This window comes from Apodemus sylvaticus, chromosome 15 (assembly GCF_947179515.1).
Source record: "Apodemus sylvaticus chromosome 15, mApoSyl1.1, whole genome shotgun sequence".
In the NCBI taxonomy this organism is placed as follows: domain Eukaryota; kingdom Metazoa; phylum Chordata; class Mammalia; order Rodentia; family Muridae; genus Apodemus; species Apodemus sylvaticus.
The window spans coordinates 33,216,221-33,225,680 of NC_067486.1; the positions used below are offsets into that span (position 1 = coordinate 33,216,221).

Here is a 9,460-nt window from a genome sequence, read left to right on the forward strand (position 1 = left end):
AGGGCATTGAAATAAAAAAAATTTAGAAAATCACCTAAAGTCGTAGAATTAATACGCAATGGAATCCAAATATGTATTTTTAAGCACATAATTGAGTGCATTGGTTCTTGGATGATTATAAACAGAAAGATACATCTGAGATTATAAATATATAAGGCCGAAATTGAGAGTTTGAGTAGGGGCTGCCGAATCGATTCAGTGGTTAGTAGCATCTGTTTATTCTCGCAGATGACCCAGGTTTGATTCCCAGCATACACATGGCAGCTCATAAATGTCTATAACTCCAGTCCAAGACAGATCTGATACTCTTCTTCTGACTCCCATGGCTACCAGGAACACACATTACACACATGCATACATGCAGATAAAGCAGTCACACACTTAAAAACATAAATAAATCTAAAAAGAAAACTTTAAAGAGTTTGAGTGGCAGTGATGAGCTACAACGGCGCCATCACGGTCTTCTCACCTGACGGCCACTCTTCCAAGTGGAGTACGCACAGGAGGAGGCAGTCAAAAGGGTTCCACCACGGTTGGTGTTTGAGGAAGGGACATTGTTCTTCCTGGTATGGAAAAAAATTCAGTGGCCAATCTCCAAGATGAAAGAACAGTACAGAAAATCTGTACCTTGTACAATAACGTCTGCATGGCCTTTGCAGGTCTCACCGATAGGCAGCAGCAGAGTCCGCGTAGAGTGCCAGAGCCACAGTGGAGGACCCAGTGGTTGTAGAGTACATCACCTCCTACATTGTGAGTCTGAAGCAGCGTTATACACAGAGCAACGGGCACAGGCCATTTGGTATCTCTGCCCTAATTGTGGGTTGTGACTTTGAGGGCACCCCCCAGACTCGATCAGACTGACCTCTCGGGCACATACCATGCTTAGAAGGCCAACGCCATAGGCAGGGGTTCCATGTCAGTGAGTGGATTTCTGGAATAAAACTACACAGATGAAGCTATCAAACCAGGTGATCTGACCATCAAACTCGTGATCAAGGCACTGTTAGAAGTGGTCCAGTCATAGGTGACAAAAACATAGAACTTGCTGTCATGAGGCGGGATCAGCCCCTCAAGATTCTAAATCCTGAAGAAATTGAGACGTATGTTGCCGAAAACGAGAAGAAGAAAGAAGAAAATGAAAAGAGGAAGCAAAAGAAAGTGTCTTGATGAAGAAGGCACTGGTCAGCTTTGAGCCTCCATCCAGGCAAGCCTCAGCTCTGTGGGCCTTGTGGCTGTTTGTCCGAGTCCAATAAACCACTACATTTTTTAACTGTTAAAAAAGAAAAGAGAGAAGGAAAGAGACAGAGAGACAGACAGACAGAGAGAGAGAATTTGACCTCAGTGCACATTCATTCATAGATCTCTAAAAGTTGATCTGAGATCAACTTACACATAGTATCTAACAATGTCTTCTGTGTGTGTGTGTGTGTGTGTGTGCATGTGCGCGTGCATGTGCACGCGTGTGTGTTTATACATGTGTGTGCACATACTTGTTGCATGTGTTGCTGCATGAGCATGCACTTGTATGTTGAGGTCTGAGGTTGATGTCAGATTGTCGTCTTTGACTGCTCTCTCAAGCTTTTTTTAAGAACAGGATCTTTGAGTCCACCTTAGAGCTCACCAATCTGGTTGTCTAGCTCTGTAGATAGGGATTCCCCATATCTGTCTCCTTCACATTAGGGTCACTCCCAGGCCACTCTACCCACAGAGCACTTACATGACTGCTGGGGACCCAAACTCAGTTCCTCAGGCTGAAAATATATTCTTGTATAGCAAGAATTTTATCCGCTGAACCATCATGCCTGACCTATGTATTGATTTCTGAAATAACAAGAAGTCTTCTCAGAGACGTCGATGTTACTTCAAACCAAACTAAAGCTTTCCAGTGTAAGCTTAATTGGCCTAACTTGGATAAACTTCATGGCAAAAAACTAATTCTCTGTGAAAAAGAATTATTTCATACTTGTTTTTTAGCAGTATGTTCATTGGCAGGACATTAAAAAAAAAGTGGATCTGCTCTGTTTTATGAGTTGTGGAATAAATGTACAATGGAAAAACTAGCTCACGACTAAAACAGAAAGAAGTCATTCCTGGGCGATGTGGCTGTCCCTGGACAAAGATAGAACTATAGCCGCACAAAATGCATGCTGCCTTGTGTCTTAAATTTTGGTCACAAAGTGAAGTCTGGTTTCTTGTATATATAATCTCCATATTCATCAAATGATCTATTTTGCCAGGTTTCTAAAATTATGCTGGCATACACTTAGGTAGAATGAGACAAACATGAATGTTGCTGCATACTAATATAAACATATATAAAGAGAGGTGAGATAAGAAGGAAAAATTCAAAAACTAAATTCTAATTCTACAAATAGTACTAAGGCATGGGATAGCACTCACCAGTTTGTATATTTTTAGTTTAATGCTTATTTTGTTTGATTGATCAATGTATCATACGTATGTGTGTGTTTTGAGGACATGTTAGACCAGTTTGTAAGGGGCTTGGCATAAGGCACTGCACAGGGTGAAGTCAATACTTGTGTACAATACCTTAGACATAGCTTTTTAGTGAGTAAAGATCACATTGTCAGTTATGTGCAGCCATTTCCTCGGGTTTTCCTTGGCTTTTTTATCATGACCTTGAAGAAGTAAATTCCCTTAGCTTAGAGATTTGAGCTGCTCTTACATGGTGACTACATTTGCTACTAATTATCCATTTTTTTCTGTATTTTACCCCCTTCCTCCCATATTCCATCCTCTCTTCTTCCTTCCCTCTTTCCTCCTTCCTTCCTTCTTTCTTTCCTTCTTTTTCAAAAAACACTAATGTAGAACATCCTGACAGATTAAATTATTTTGACGAACGTGTGATTCAGATCATATTTCCTCTGGACTTGTGTAGATAGCCTTGGGACACACTTTTGCTCTGCAGTTGGGAAGAGTCACATTACAGAATCTGAATGTTAATGCTGAATTTTTCTGCCAATTTAATTTCTTTTGAATAATTTCAGGAGTGCCTTACAGTGATTTTTTCCAGAATCTGCATCTTCAGATTAGATTCAAAATTTGAAAGTTAGAATTCAATCTTGGATCTCTTTGAAATTTATATGCTTTCACAGTACTAGAGTCTTGCATTTTTATACCACCTATACCTTTATAAGAACCAAAAGGACTGCAAAAATAAATAAGGGATAAGAGAGAAGCAGTAGACTATTGGTACACATGTGTTTGATTTGTAAAGATATGCCAAATTCATTTCACAGATAGATAGATAGATGAATGATAGATATGCTCTTTTGGCTGCGTAATGGCGGCTGTATGAATCTCATTGTTATAAAACTGTAGCTATCTGAAAGCCATAAACAAGAGTGATTTTTACATATTGTTAGAGTGTCATATTGAAAAATGGTAACAAATCACTGAGGCCTAGGTTAATTCATAAACTGTTAGCACTGTATGTTCTAATAATAAATGTGCTTGATTTTCAAATGAAGAAGCTGAAGACTAAAGAAACAGAACTGACTATCACTTAAAATAGGATCCTTCGTATCCTTTCATCCATAGAATATAGACTCAGGTATTTAATAGTGGCTTTTAACAAATTTTAAGTTCTCTCGCATTTTTGGAAGGGAGGGGACATATGTAGATAGTCTTTAGCATCTCCTTTCCTTTTGATATTGAATATTGCTTAAAATTCCATTGCTTCTTCCCATCCTCTTCTCCTTATAACCCTGCTTATTTTGACCAATTTCTCTTTGAAACTGGTGGGCTTCTTCTTTCATTATTATTGCTACATATATATGTATATTCAAATAAAATTTGCTAAATCTGTTTAGTATTGATTATATATATTATATATTGCAAATTATATATAGTATATTATAATATACATTATAATACATATTATATATCATATGTTGTTACATATGATATATTTATTATGTATAATACACATATTTAACATGCATATATTATATATGTTATATATAATTGATAAATATTTATGACACACATATATATTGTATTTAAATAGATATAAATATAGAGATAGATAGAAATATAACATATACATGTTTTAGGAGTCTGACTACTTGGTATTGGATGACCAATTGAGAGGTATCTTCCTTGGAAGAGACTATTTCTTCTTTTCTTATCCCTCATTAACCACCTGAAGCCTTTCATGGAGGGTTGAGACCTCTTGAGATTTCCCCTTTCCACATTAGTATATTTATTGGTGTTGTACTTGATCAGGTCTTGATTAAGTAGCCATGATGTTGCAGTGTTGTAGGTGTAGCTTTTATGTCTAGTCTAGAAAACACAATTTCATATCAGAACTTCTGGTCTTCTAGCTCTTCAATTTTTCTACCTTCTCTTCTGTCATATTCCCTGAGTCTTAACTACAGGACTTATTTGTAGATCAGTTGGGCTGGGTACCCAATGTTCAGTTGTTCTCTATCTTTTGACCAGTTGTGACTTTCTATAATGGTCTATCTGCTACAAAAAGATGCTTATTGATGAGAAGCAAGAGTTATACCTATCTGGATACAAGGATATGTATTTAGAATGTTGTTAGAAATTATACTTATTTAGGAAATTAACAGCTTTAGATTGTCCTGTAAGATCCCATGTTCTCACAGGATTCTTTCTCATCTAGGTTTACAGTACGGGGCTATTTTTCTCCTGTTAAATGGGCTTCAAGTTTAATTAGAAACCAAAGTATGCATGACGCTATTATAATTTAAGAAAATCTTGCTATGTTGGTTATTGCAGCTCACAGGCATCACAGTTGAGTAGGGCTGTTGACTGCCTTCTTCTATTGATAATTCGCAGCGCATCTTCAAGTACTATGAAAACTAGTCTTTGTTGCAGGATATTTAAATCACACCTTGTAGCCCAATATTGTGTTATTTACTAGAAAAACCTGCGTTCAGTTGTGGTGTGCTTCAGCACATACCTTTAATCTAAGAGCTTTCTGTTTATTGCAAATTGGATTAAATAAAATCAGCCATAGTTTAAGAGGTAGTAAAAGCAACCAATTGACAGGGAGTGAAGATAAGAAAAAACCATAGAGAGTAAGAAGAAGTCAGGAGGATGGCTACACACACAGGAAGTAAAAGGGATGAGCATTCAGTGTGAAGGGTTTTTGAGATGGCATGACAAGGATTTCTGATGGGAAGTTGGCTGAGAAGAAGAGGAATGGCCGACTGTGGGTTTTCTCTGCCTCTCTGAGCCAGCAGGCTTGAACCCTAGAATTTGGATCTAAAGTCTTCATGCATAAAATCTAATGATTGAAATTTTGTTCAAAAAAATATTTGGCATTCCAGTTTATGGCACAATCACATGGACAAAGATTTCACACTAGCTGCCGACAAACTGAGAATCCATCACAGAGAAATTTAGACAAGGACCTACTGTGCCCCTACAGGATAAAACTGAAGAAGGGTGGCCCAAGATTCTTAGAAAAAACCTTAGTTTACCCAGTTACTATTCAAGACTTACCAGGAGAGGATGATCACACCCAGGGTTAAGAATAAATTAAATTGCCGGGCAGTGGTGGCACACGTCTGTAATCCCAGCACTCTGGGAGGCAGAGGCAGGCAGATTTCTGCATTCAAGGCCAGCCTGGTCTACAAAGTGAGGTCCAGGACAGCCAGCGCTATACAGAGAAACCCTGTCTCAAAAAAAAAAAAAAGATCATTCCACATGGTACACATTCACCCAATGTAAAGCAGAAATTAAATTCATGGGCAACTCAGAGCAGAATTATCCCCCTGAACTAAAAATATTTGGCAACAGCAAATTAGAAGTTAATCCTCAGTTTCCATAGTGTACATGGTGTAAAGAGGAAGCTATGCTTATAGAACTGCAAAATAGGACTAGAGGTATTAATATTTTACAAGATCAGTTGCTAGGTAAAGATCACTATACAAAGTTACAAAGGCAACTTGAATTTGATAATCACACCTTGGCACTATGTCATTTAGCAGTTTTAATTGCTGGGGACATGGGTGAAGAATCAGGAAAGGAGTCTGGGTCATTTTCTAAAATTATGCAAGGCCAAACAGAATCCTTCACTGATTTTTTTCCCATTGACTTCAGCTCTAGATGTACTCAAGAACATAGCAGCTTCAGTAGATGAAAGAAAAAAAATCAGGAGAGATGAGAAAACAATTATTTTGCCAAAGTTCCATAAATAATCAGAGACCAAAGCCACAATACAAATAAATGGCATTGAAACTAAAGAGGTGGTAGACACAGGAGCATATATAAAAATAATTTCATCAAAATCTTGGCATCTAGATTGACCTCTTAGGAGGTAAATATTCATCTTCTAGGGATTAGAGCTTTATCTCAGGTAAAAACAAAGTGCAAGTTTGTTCAAGTATATGCAGTTATTCATAAGGAGGACACAGCAGCTGAGAGACATTGGATAATAGGAAAAAAAACCTGATGAATTACGTCAGTCTGTATATTTTGAATTTGTGTTGACCTTAGAATGGAAAAAAAGGCACGTGTTATTTTGCGGAAGAGGTTTTGTTTTTGTTTTCACAGAAGAAGAAAAGCTGTGGATACCATGAAAACTGATTAGATTTGAACAGAGATCTCCTGAATAACAAGAGGTGACAACTTGGTCATGTAGTCCAAATTGACTTATAAAGACTAACAAATGCCTTTGATTTCTTTAGGGGTATAATAATAATAATAATATTTTCAAATGATGATTCAGCAGAGGTGCATTTGTCTTGCTGGCATGAAAAGGAAAATGAGTTTTCTTAAACCATGTGTCTTAATTCCATGTTAGATTGTAGATTACCATGTGGCCTACACCATCTTGGACATCGGCTTTTGGTTTTCTTAAAAAAAAAAAAGATACTTTTTGTTGTTTGGTATTAGAAATACAGTTAGGAGATTTGAAATGTTTTAAGCCAATTCAAAGGGTTCCTACAGTTCTAACGTTTTTTTCTAAATCTCTAAGAGTGGGAATGATTTGGAACTAAGATAACATATTTGAGCAGAGCAGTGGTATCCTACCTTTAATCTCAGCAGGGACAGGGAAAGCTCTATAAATTTGTTCCTTCTAAATTCTAGGGGTATATGTAACATAGTGGTAGTAGTTCATGCCTTTGATCTGACCACCCAGGGACAAAACCTCTGATACAGCTCCTTTTATTTTTTTATTTTTTTATTTTTTATTTTCTATATTCTTTGTTTACGTTCCCCCCTCCCCATATGTCCCATAAACCCTCTTCTCTCCACCCATTCCCCAATCACCCCCTCCCATTTCTCTGTCCTGGTGCTCCCCTACAATGCTGGAACAAGCCTTTCCAGGACCAGTGCCCTCTCCTTCCTTCTTCATGGGAATCATTTGATATGCTAATTGTGTCTTGAATATTCAGAGCTTCTGGGCTAATTAATATCCACATATCAGTGATTGCATTCCATGTGTATTCTTTTGTGATTGGGTTACCTCACTTCTGATACAGCTTCTAATCAGTATGTTTGCACACTAAAGAAATCACACACCATTTATAGGTTTTTATAAAAACTCTCTTCAGGACTTCTAGAAAGGCACCTAATTTCTAATAGGTATAGGAGCAAAAAACGCTTTTGTGACTTCCAGGAATCTCATCTCCATGCATTGCAACCCTCATCTAATTGAAGCAATGATACCCTAATTATGGATATCATATGTATTGGTGAATTGACAACTGGAGACTCTTCTTAAAGCAAAAAGAAGTCCACCAACATTTGCCTGTTGGCTTCTATTGGAAATGATTTCCATAAATGAATAAATATTCTCTCTTTGAGAAACAAATCTGGACATTTTACAACACTGAGAACCTTATACTCAGTCAATGCCCACTTAGTCATGATGGTACCACTTACAAGGATGGATTGGATCCATTTAAAGGCAGAGTCTTTTGCGGGCTTAGTCATAGAAAGAAAGGTATTTTAATAGAACTAGTACCTATGTGAATTTCTTTGTGGCCAGGATGTGGTAGAAAAAAGATCTGTACCTTCCCCAACTCAGGAAATAGCTCAGTAGCTTATAATTCCCATAGATAAACCTCTCCCACAAAAGAGGCATGTATTAAACTATGGGGACCAACCAAATGGTCAAAATATTTAGCTAATGCACAGTTTTGTGACAGTTTGTCAACCATTGATGGAAACAAAACTAATAGAAAACAGCAGCCTATAGAGCAGGGGCATGAAATGGCCAATACAGAAGGAAAGTTTCACAAAATCAGCAAAGCACTATTGCCTGTAAGACAACTAGCAAACAAAATGATAATCTCTATCTTCTCCATTCATAGTACATATACAATGGTACAACTATGTAGCTATCAAGATGGAAAACCACTAACTCGCAGAAAAATGTCAAAAATTACCCGGTCATGAAAAGCATGAATGGAAATGGCAAAAAATTTTATGTAGCTCATACAGGCAAGACAGACAAAAACGTCTGAAAAATGATGAAATAGTGAGCAATTTGGCATCATGTTTAAGTAAGTCTAGATTATTAAAATTTGAAAAACTATAGATTACACCTTTGAAAAACTTGAAAGTCTATCCCTACCACTAAAAACCAAGGGTAATGGAGAATGAAATTAAACCAGGACAACCCTATGAGAATAACTATTGTAAGGAACCCATAGCTAAGCAATGGTTCAGGCCTTTATTCCAAGCATTTAGGAGGCACATGCCTTTAATTTCAACACTTGAGAGGCAGAGGCAGGCACATAAGAATTACAGTGATTTAAATTTAAAAGCCATTTGCCAAAGACAGGCTGAAATTCAAAGTGAATGTCCTTTGTGATCTACAAATAAATACACTTAAGACTTGTATTTATATATAAAGAGAAAGGGGGAATATAGGTATATTTACCCACACACACTAAGGTATATTTAGTTTCAAATTTTCAAAAGATTTTTTTTTTTTTTAATTTCAATTGAAAGTTAAGACTTTTTCTGTTGCCAAAAGACATTTTGCCCTAGGAAAGATACAACCTGCCAAAATAGGAAACCTCCAGAGATTGGGTTGGGGCAAGGTTTTGCTTTTATCTTTTCAGGAGAATAAAAGCACCCAACTAAGGAATCCACAGAGTGGTGGACAAGTGAGACATTTTTTGAAGGAAAGGGACCCGAGAGAAAATGTCCTAAGAGTAAGTTGGCCAAATGGTATTGGCCACCTCCAGCTTGTCTATGCTGCCCTCTGCAGACATAAGTGGCAAAAGGTCTTTATGTGATCCAAATTCAATTAAAAAGTTGGCTTTGAGATTGAAGTACAGCTCTCTCCATGTCTAAACCTTTACATGATTGTTAAAGGAAACTCCAAGGCTGGGTGGTGGTGGCGCACGCCTTTAATCCCAGCACTTGCGAGGCAGAGGCAGGTGGATTTCTGAGTTCGAGACCAGCCTGGTCTACAGAGTGAGTTCCAGGACAGCCAGGGCTATACAGA

At 37.5% G+C, this 9,460-nt stretch overlaps 1 pseudogene; it reads left to right on the forward strand.

The window, feature by feature from the left end:
* The first annotated feature begins 435 nt into the window (after positions 1–435).
* Positions 436–1,167, forward strand: LOC127666042 (proteasome subunit alpha type-7-like; annotated as a pseudogene).
* Positions 1,168–9,460: the final 8,293 nt, after the last annotated feature.